Raw genomic sequence first — 10,107 nt, forward strand, 5'->3', positions numbered from 1 at the left:
CTGAATTACGTGCCCCTCTCAACATACAGAAACATCAAATTCTGTGTGAAAACACTAGACCTTTTCAATTCCCCCATTGTATCCAACTTTTCTTCCCTTCTTAACAGTACAAGGAAGGCAAAAGAAGTCACTAGGACAACTCAACAATTCTGCAGCCTTTGATGCAGGTTGTAGTGACTCTGCTTCAAAATTTTAAAATCTAGAGGTAAGAAACATTTAGATAATAATTAGCCTCTGACCTACTCAATGGTAGGGCATGAAATGCACAGCACTTGGTCTACAAAATGGTCATCTGGTTTACAAGCAACCTCAGGATCCAGAATTTGCTGTTCTGCCTTCCCTAACAGGAACACTGGACAGAAAAGTCACCTCTTCTATTAACTGCTCAGCATGAAAAGTAATTTGCCTTAAGACCAAAACAACTTTAAAGACTCAATTTACATTTAGACCTAAGAAGAAAAAAACAAACAGAAGGCTCTAGATTCTGATGTTTTAACCCTTCTTAAGTTATTCAAACAACTGAAAAGCTTGTTTCCAAGGTGCAGCATTTTCTTAACTCCCATGATTTATTATCTGGAACAGATGATAAATAAGCCAAATGTGCTCAAAACATCCATTTTATCATTTAAATCTCTTTAAATACATTTTAAGATGTATATGGGATTTCCCATGAGAAAATATATCATTGTTGCTAAGTCTATGGTCTCTGAAATCAGACCTCCTTGGTTTAACTTCTAGCTTCACCCCACCTCCCAGTATAACTTTGGCAAACCACTGTATCTCTCTAAACCATAGTCTACTGAACTGCAGAATGAGGCTAATGAAACAGCAACTTCACATGGCTGTTGTGAGGATTAGAGATGATCTGTGCAAACAACTACCACACCTTACTCAATAAATCCAGTTTTTCTCCTCATTTCATTCCTAGTATTTTCCCTTTTAAATTGATGATGGAAATAGAGATTTATGAGAATGCTTGGGTTTGTTTTGTTTTGGGGTGGGTTTTTTTGTTTGTTTATTTGATTGTTGGGTTTTTTTTTTTTGGTTTGGTTTTTGGTTTTGATTTTTTACTGAGGTATAGTTGAATTGAAATATTATATTAGTTTCAGATGTATAACATAGTGATCCAAAATTTTTCTAGATTATATTCCATTTAAAGTCATTAGAGAGTGCTTGGGTTTTAATGCACTTGTACTCTGGGTTTATTTTGAGCTGTCCATATTAATAGCGAGAACATATCTTTCTTCTTTTACTCCTCATGTTAGAAAGCCTTAAGCAATGAATTGCAGTAGGGACGGCAAGCATAAAGTGAATGTATACAAGAATATTTGAGAGAAGCAATAAAAAAAGGAAATGAAGATCGAAGGGACTTACAAAATCATTTAAAAAGTGACAATTGTATTTAGGACAATCTTTCAGTTATCCATAAAGATCATTAGATAGAGGAAGGAAGAATCAGTTGGCCAGTACAGCCCCAGAGCTCAGTCTCCTTGCCTCTCCACAGATTTTAAGTACACTGAAATCACAAATTGATGTGTATTCAAGTCCCCTTTATTGGATCAGAATCAGCTGCTGAAGCTCATCATCAGTATTAGTTTTGGGGGAGCAGAGAGGTAAATAGAAATTTAAACTCCTATTTCCAAGCCTCAATCAATGGTAAACACTTGGCTCCTGCTCACTGTCCTCGATTTCAACTTTTTTTCTTTTCCGGTAAGAAAAGTTTCCCCTGATGCAGAAATGACTTATGACATAGAAAAAAATGCTTGATTAGTAACCAATCTATCTGTCTCCAGCTGTGTAGCAGACTCATCTTAAAAACGTTTGGAAGGTTCTACTTGAAGCTGTGGGTTCATTTCAAAGGAATCCAAAAAGCGGGGGTGGAGCAGTGGGATATTATACAGGAAAATCTCTTCCCTTCGTCTTCTGTACTCTTCTAGAAGGAGATCACAAAAAGAAAATACACAAGTAAAAGAGGTTCAAATATAGTAAGAATCACAGTCTCTAAACGATAGTGAGAGGTCAGTGATTTGAGAGTCAAGAAACTCATGTCTAATGTTTACTTCAGCTGTGACTCATTATGAAATGTTGGCGAGGGTCACAGAAACCTCCGGATCTTGGTTTCCCCATCCACAAAATGAAGACTTGAATAACTGGCCAACCCACATTACATCTGATGTATTTTCAGAGACTAAGAATGAAAGTCATGAGCATGTATTAATACAAAGACAAGCGATCTCATTCTGAGAAGGACTAGACTAGCAAAAAATAAAATTCACATTTGGATGCTAATTGGATGTCCCAGATAAAAGTAATTGAGTAAAAATTAGTGGGAAGAAAAATCTGTGGTTTGGTGATAAAGAGAGAAGATTTCTATAAGAAGAGACAGACAAAATTATAGAGATTCCGTGACTCTCATTTACTTGGAAGAATTAAAATGCTTCCCCTTCATCGTATAAGGGAAATCCTTGAGAAGTTTGCGAACTGTCACCATCTGTTCAGCAAAACATGTATCAACATAATATTTTCCACATGTTACATTGTTTTTTTAAAAATTTGAAAACAGAAATTAATCTTTTCCTAGCCAAATATTTTACTATGACCATTGTCAAGGAAGATTAAATAGAAGCTCTCTGTTTTGATCCCTGTCTTCTCCCTACCCACACCCACCAGCAAATCAATTCTATGCATTTTCTATGGCATTGTAGGGCTTAAAGCTACAAAGAAGCTAGTAATTTGACTTTTTTTCAAAACATAACAATTTTATATTTCCTAAGTCAGTAGAACTGCTCTGAAGCCTATCTTTCATGTAAAGTCCAAGCTCTCCATTTTCCTTCTCAGAACCCCATAGTGACATCCATCAATGAATTGATCAAGGCCAAGTTTACCATCACCACCTGAGTATCCACTCTTGGCTGTACCATGGCAGCCAACCACCCCAGTACCCTACCACCACTTCTCTGACTGATGCACTCAGGACCAGGCCTAGAAGTCAATACAGTCAGCCAACTAGTGCTGACCAAGGCCCAGCTCCATGCCCAGCAACAGGCAAGGGACAAAAGGACATGGATGAACAATGCTAGACATACTTTCTATCCGCAAACTTGTTGGGAAGAAGAGAGAACTAGTAGAAGATAAGACAATAAAAAACATCCTGTGTGACATGGTAAAAATGATGACAACAATGATGATGGTGATGACCATAAGGATCTGGCAGGATCTCCAAGTTAACTACTTTTTTTCATCTGTGACTTCTCTTCCAAGTTTCTTGACATTGGTTGGCTAGAGGAAAATGAACTTTTAATCTGGTTTAACATCTATTCTGCTCTAATAATTTTGGTAGTCCCTTTAGGTAAGATTCAGTTGTGTATGCTCATTTTCCAAAATGTTAAAATCTTAGAAAACAGTTGTCCTGTCCATTTAGCTGGTTTTGTGTAGCTCTGAGCAAATCTTGTTCCATCTATGACCTTTGATGATATTACTGTCTAAAAAGTAGATTTATTTCTACCTAGCGGCAATTCCCATAAAGAAAATAAACGGTGATGTGCTTATGAAAGACATGTAGAACAGGCATTATTGTTTTTAAACAAGTAAACTGAGACCCAAAAAGTTTAGCAATACTTCAGAATAATTGATATGGGCTGAGTGTGTCCCCCCAAAATTCATATGTTAAAGTCCTAACTCCAAGAACCTCAGAATGTGACTGTATTTGGAGAGTGTCTTTAAAGAGGTAATTAAAATTAAGATGAGATTATTCAGATGGACTCTCACCACTGTCAATGTGTCCTTCTAAGAAAAGAATATTTGAAGGATATATTGAACATTGACCAGAACAAAGGGAAGACCATGTTAAGACACAGGGATAAGGCAGGCCATCCACAAGATAAGAACAGAAACCTCAGAAGAAACCGACTTTGGTGACACCTTTATCTCAGATGTCTGATCTCCAAAATTGTGTTTAAGCCACTTAGCCTGTGGCCCTTTGTCATGGCAGCCCTAGCAAACTAATACAATAAGCAGCCTCTAAAAACAGCTCTCTTCAAACAGCACAACAAAAAGATAGTTTTTTCAGTCTGTTTTTCCACTGGTATTAGCTCTTTTACATACTTCAATAGTGTCTGGCACAATAGATTTTAAATAACATTTGTTAGATTGATGGAGTGAACATTATCCTTTTAGCTAATTCAGGATGTAATTTTAATGAATTTTACCAACCAAAATAGAAAATTAAACTGAAAAAGTAACTTCCTCATCTTAAAAATGTCTACATATATATGCTAGGTGATTGTTTAAAAAGAGTCTTTTAAGGTCAAAATAGTAACAAGCTACAAAAGTCATTATTTCCATAAATGTTAATGAGTTACTTTCTTGGGGTAAAAGCCTCAAATTATGGAGAAGTAACTGATAAAAGTCTTTTATGTGAATTTTCATGTATGATTCTCTATAGTCAGAGTCCTCATCAGATTCAATGCCTTTTTACCTTTTCTTTCTATCATCTCACCGATCTCTTCCACATCCTGGTGAAGTTGTCAGTACAGTTTGTAGTGAGAAAGTAAACTGACAAGCCAAGTCTTCAATATTGCAAAGCAGGTTCATAGGGAAGGCAGTTAAACCAGATGAAAACAGTGAAACATACGTACTTGGTAGAAGGAGAGGAAAGGAGGAAGGGGAAGGAACTGAGGAGGAACACAATCTTTTCCTCCATCTCTACCCATGAGTTTGATCATATATACCTGAGAAGAAAGTAATAGTTGCTCAGCCATGTCTGACTCTTCATGACCCCATGGATTGTAGCCTGCCAGGCTCCTCTGTCCATGGAATTCTCCAGGCAAGAATACTGGAGTGGGTTGCCATTCCCTTCTCTAGGGGATCTTCTTGACCCAGGGATCGAACCCACGTCTCTTGCATTGCATGTGCAATTTAGACTCCGAAAGGATTTGGTTCCAGAAGTATCTCCGGGATCTAATTGAAAGTCCTTGACCTCTATGCAAGCAGCCCCATTCATTCATTCAGTAACTATTCACTGAACACCTACTATGTGTAAGACGCTCTATTAGGCTTTCATGTACACTGTCTTGTAGTGAACAAAACACCAAAACATCCCTGCCATCACAGAGCTTACATTCCAGGGGTGAAGACAAAAAAATAAAAATGATAAATAAGTAAAACAGGCAGCATACTAGAGAGTATTAGGTGCTAAAGAAAAAAATAAAAGTGGGATGAAGGATATAAAATGTGAGTGCTGGACTGAAATATTAAATTAGACAGGATAGGTCTCATGAAGATGTGTTAGGAGACTGACTGCACAAGTAAACACTGAAACACTTTCTTACCTTCTCAAACAGTATCCTGAATTTAGATTCAAACAACCTGACTTCCACTCACTGCTTTGCTCCTTCTTTATGTATGAAATCTGAGCAAATTTCCCAAGTTTTCTGGATCTCAATTTCTTTATCTGTAAAATGAAAATTATACTTAACTTACAGAATTGTTGTTTTTGTGTAGTCACTAAGTCGTGTCTTACTCTTTGTAACCCCATGGACTGCAACATGCCAGGCTCCTCTGTCCTCCACTATCTCCCAGAGCTTGCTCAAATTCATGTCCATTGAGTTGGTGATGCTATCTATAATTCAACTTGTAGAATTATAAGGAGTTAATGTAATATATATTTCATTAGGTACAGATGTAAATACAGATATAGATATATACATTTCAAGTGCTTAAAACAGTGCCTGACATATAAGAATTCAATGAATAGTAGGTTTTGTAATTGCGTTTTTATTAGTGGTCTTCCTGTGACTTGATTTCAGCATTGTAAAAACAAGACTAAATGCAGACCACCTCACTGGATTGTTGTGGAAATCAGATGAAAGTAGACATAGAAGGAGCTCTCGTTACCTGGATCGTGTGAATTTGTGCTCAGTTGGCTTCTGTCATGTCCAACTCTTTGTGACCCCATGGACTGTAGCCCACCAGGCTCCTCTGTCCATGGGATTCTCCAGGGAAGAATACAGGAGTGAGTTGCTATGCCCTCCTCCAGGGGATCTTCCCAACCCAGGGATTAAACCCACATCTCTGGCATCTCATGCATTGCAGATGGATTCTTTACCCACTGAGCCACCTGGGAAGCCTCAGTCCGGATCACAGTGAGTACTAAATACATTCCTCTTGCTCTTGTTATGATTGTAACCAGGTAAAAGTTTTATTTTCGTAACATTTGCAACAGCTTTTCTCTCAGAAAAATAGCCTTTGAGAATAGAAAGTGAGATCCTAGGGGCATGGATATGTGTCTACAATAATTAAAGCTAAAAAGAAAGGAGAGCTAGTTAAGCTGCTCTGCACTTGAAAACAAGACAGTGGGGGTGGGGAGAAAAAGGGGAGGAAGGAGGGAGGATCCAAGGAGTTGTGAGGCTAGGGATTTTACCGGTTAAGGGAACTGGACATGATCTCTAAGGAGGCAGTGGTGCAGAAACATGTTGCTCATAGGGATGCATGAAATTCAACTAGAAACTGTTTGTGGCAACATGAACCCTTCTTCAGCCTGTTCATGCCACCAAATCTGTAATAAAGCCAATTATACTCGCAAGTGCTTTATATGAATAAATAAGTCTTGTACGAATTGGGAAGGGTTTGGTGAGCCAGAAGTGATCATGAAAATATAAGTGCTGCAAGAATTTGGAGTAATCTTAGAGAGAAATTTGGGCTTCTATAGGGAATGGATGAGGCCTTTAAGACAATCCTACCTAGTTCTGTGACATCTGGATGATAGTATTAATGATAACGACCACAGCATTAGAAGGTGTGTGTGTGGGGGGAGGGTGTTGGAGGGAAGTGGACATTATAGGAACCTTACACAATGGTGCGTGCTAAAGTTGCTTCAGTCGTGCCCGACTCTTTGTGACTCTATAGACTGTAGCTCTCCAGGCTCCTCTGTCCATGGCATTCTCCAGGCAAGAATACTGGGGTGGGTTGCCATGTCCTCCTCCAGAGGATCTTCCAGACCCAGGGATGGAATCGGTGTCTTTTATGTCTCTTGCATTGACAGGTGGGTTCTTTACCATTAGCGCCACCTGGGAAGCCCTACACAATGGTGGAGGCTAAACAGTCTCTGTTAGTCTTTTTTTCCTAAGGCTGGAGCTTGACATCCACAGGGCAGGTCATCAGAATATGTAGGTAATATATAATGTTGGGGTAAGCAAGTACAATCTGGGACCCACGGGGCAAGGACAGACTGGAACCATTGTCAGTGATAGGTGTCTCAAACACTGATGATGTGGACCTTCTGCCTGAAGAATCCAGAGCCCTTTGTCACAGAACTAAATACACGTGTGGCCCAAGAGGTAGAGAACTTTACAGAGGATCCCCAGGAAGGTGGCTGCTGCCTGGTGCCAATCAGGTGAGCCAACAGATAGCAACAATGCCTGCCAGTGTGAGTTACCAGAGTGCCTGCTATGACCTTCTGTTTCACTTTCAACCTCCAAACCTATCGCAAACATGTCTTTTGTGGCTTATCCCAAACAAACACATTCAGAGAAGGGATTTCTCAGAAACGTAATTCAACCTGCATGCCTACATGCCAAGTTGCTTCAGTTGTATCTGATTCTCTGCAACCCTATGGACTATAACCCACCAGGCTCCTCTGTCCATGGGATTTCCCAGGCAAGAATACTGGAGTGGGTTGCCATTTCCTTCTCCAGGGGATCTTTCTGACCTAGGGATCGAACCAGCATCTGTTATGTCTCCAACAATGGCAGGCAGGTTCTTTACCACTAGCACCACCTGGAAAGCCCCAATTCAACCTACTTACATGTTAATGTATGATAGAGCCACCACACTAATAATTCTCACTACAATCCATCTCCATTTTCAATTGTGAAAAATGAGGTTTGGGTGAGGGTCCCTAAGTTGCCTGGAGTCACAGAGCTAGTAAATGGCAGAGCCAAAATTCCAAATGCCTCTAATTACCTAATTAGACATATTAAGTAACTATGGTCCAAATGGGAATAGTGATTTCATACGTATCCCAAAAGGAAGTCTCCAGTATTGTTCATTTTTATGATAATAATCCCTTATACATGTAAAGCACTATACTTTTCAATATGGTTTCTTACAAACTTTTCCTCTGGATCCTCAGAATACCACTGTGAAAAAGGTATATATTTATCACCTACATTATACTGATGAGCAAATTAATTCTTATTTAGACATTCCCTAAACCACACACCCAGTGGCAGAGCTAACTCTGTAACCCAAGTCTCCTGACTTAACCCATTATTGCAGAGCCCTCATCACTTCAAAGTAGCTGACCAGAGTTGACAAATGACACAAGAAGGAAAGGAAAAGAAAGATGATAAAAGGCCATGAACAGTAGTAGACCTTGTGGCAATTCTGTTAAAAATTTTTAAAAACTTGGCCAGGGAGCTGTTCCTTCAGCAAATGAGTTTACCCACTTCCTCCTTACCCTCATCTCTGTTCCAGTAATAGTAAGAACCAAACAATTGCCCATGACCTGACATGGGTTGCAATGTTCCAGTACTAGGTTCTGAGTCTTTCTGGGTTCTAAGGGTAGGAGGTGGGCACAGAGTCCATCCAGTTTAGGGAGAATCAATGGTGTCATCTGTGAAAGGAGTAAAACTCCCTTCTGTATATTACTAAAAACAAAACAAAACAAAAAACTGTAGTTTTCTCTTGTCCAGACTTCAAAAGAAATTCAACTGTGGTTATATGTTATAGCTAGATTTTATTCATTCCTTCTACAAACATCTGTGGAATTTCTATCATAGGTAAACCAGAATGTAAGGAACTCTGCATACATTACATGAATCAAACATAGATTCCACCCTGAAGGAATTTACAGGAAATAAATGAGAAGACAGGAAATAAATGGGGAGACATGGGCATGAATCTGTGTACCATTGAAACACCATAAGAAAAACTGTAGATCAAGTGCTTTGGGAGTTCAGTTAGAGAAACTCCTTCTGGTTGGGGATAAAAAAGGAGACTTTGTGGGGTTTGAACTTGAAGATAGTTTCTGAAGAAAGCAGCTTTAAAAACATGGAGTCTTTTAGATTGGCATGACTATAGGCATGTGAGGATAAGTGGGAAACACAGTTAGAAGAGAGGGAAATAAGTTAGAGGGTAAGTTGGAGCCAGATTGTGGTGGGCCTTGAAAATCTAGATAAGAAATTTGAAAGTTAAGTGTGAGAGTAGAAGTTCTCAAAGAGTTCTGAGAAAACTTGAAACACTTAGGTTAACTCTAGTTTGCAAAGTTTGAAGAAAAGCAAATCGCAACTTATTTACATTTAACCATTTTCTGTCCTACTGAAGGGTCATGGAATAAAGATGATTCTTTTTAATCTAAGGTAATGTATTAACTCTGGCAATGATCCCTTCTGACTAGTCCCTTAGCCTCAGTGATGAATGTCTGGGTTTGGATAGAGATGTCAGGAGAGGCAAAGGAAGGGAAAATGTCCTGTTGGTGACTATATCCGGTGTTCAGTTTAACTCGCTCAAACCCTGGGATAATACTGCTTTGTTGTCTTCAATTATTGTTTTCTATAAGCTGATGGCCCTTCACTGGAAGAAGAATCCTTAGTCCATCTGTAAGTTCTAGCACAGGGAAAATAAAAACAGGCAAATCAGTACCTAATTTTCTGATGGAGAGAATCCATTATAAGGATGGTTGCCTCTGGAAGTATCTCAGCAGGAGTCCCATCAAGTCTTTTCATTCCAGTGACTAGGAAAATGAATAAACTTAGGCGAGACAGCTCATGAAATTATCCATCCCTACATCATCCAGCAGTCATATGATAATATCCCAAGCTATGGTGACTGTATAATACTCATGTGAAACTTCATTCTCATAGGGGAGAAGAAATCAAGTCATTATGCTGTCACTGTTTCCTAAGAAATATTTCACAGCCTGAGACTGTGAAAGAATAGGGGAAACTTTAAATTGTTCCTTAAATATACATTTTTATGTGTACAAATACACAAGTACATTAAACATATTAACATTATTTATTATAATTTTATTATATTATGTCTAATTAAAATAGCAAACGTTCTTCTTAAAAAGTCAAAATTACCCATTCCCAATAACATGTTTCA

General features: G+C 38.7%; 2 long non-coding RNA genes across 5 annotated transcripts in view; one reads left to right on the forward strand and one right to left on the reverse strand.

Moving 5' to 3' along the window:
- Positions 1 to 10,107, forward strand: part of LOC145512762 (uncharacterized) — a 185,908-nt gene that overhangs the window by 1,363 nt on the left and 174,438 nt on the right. For 3 of the 4 annotated variants that reach the window (XR_014058777.1, XR_014058778.1, XR_014058776.1), the window contains exon 2: positions 5,808 to 6,143. This is a non-coding gene — a long non-coding RNA (uncharacterized LOC145512762). The remainder of the gene's footprint in view (positions 1 to 5,807; positions 6,144 to 10,107) is intronic. The other variant, XR_014058775.1, reaches the window with a different exon arrangement.
- LOC145512763 (uncharacterized) lies at positions 1,536 to 9,841 on the reverse strand. The gene is made up of 3 exons (XR_014058779.1): positions 9,643 to 9,841; positions 5,331 to 5,452; positions 1,536 to 1,933 (listed from the first exon to the last, which is right to left on the reverse strand). It is a non-coding gene; the product is annotated as an uncharacterized LOC145512763 (long non-coding RNA).

This window comes from Giraffa tippelskirchi, chromosome 7 (genome assembly GCF_054371585.1).
Source record: "Giraffa tippelskirchi isolate mGirTip1 chromosome 7, T2T-mGirTip1v1.2.pri, whole genome shotgun sequence".
Classification (NCBI taxonomy): Eukaryota; Metazoa; Chordata; class Mammalia; order Artiodactyla; family Giraffidae; genus Giraffa; species Giraffa tippelskirchi.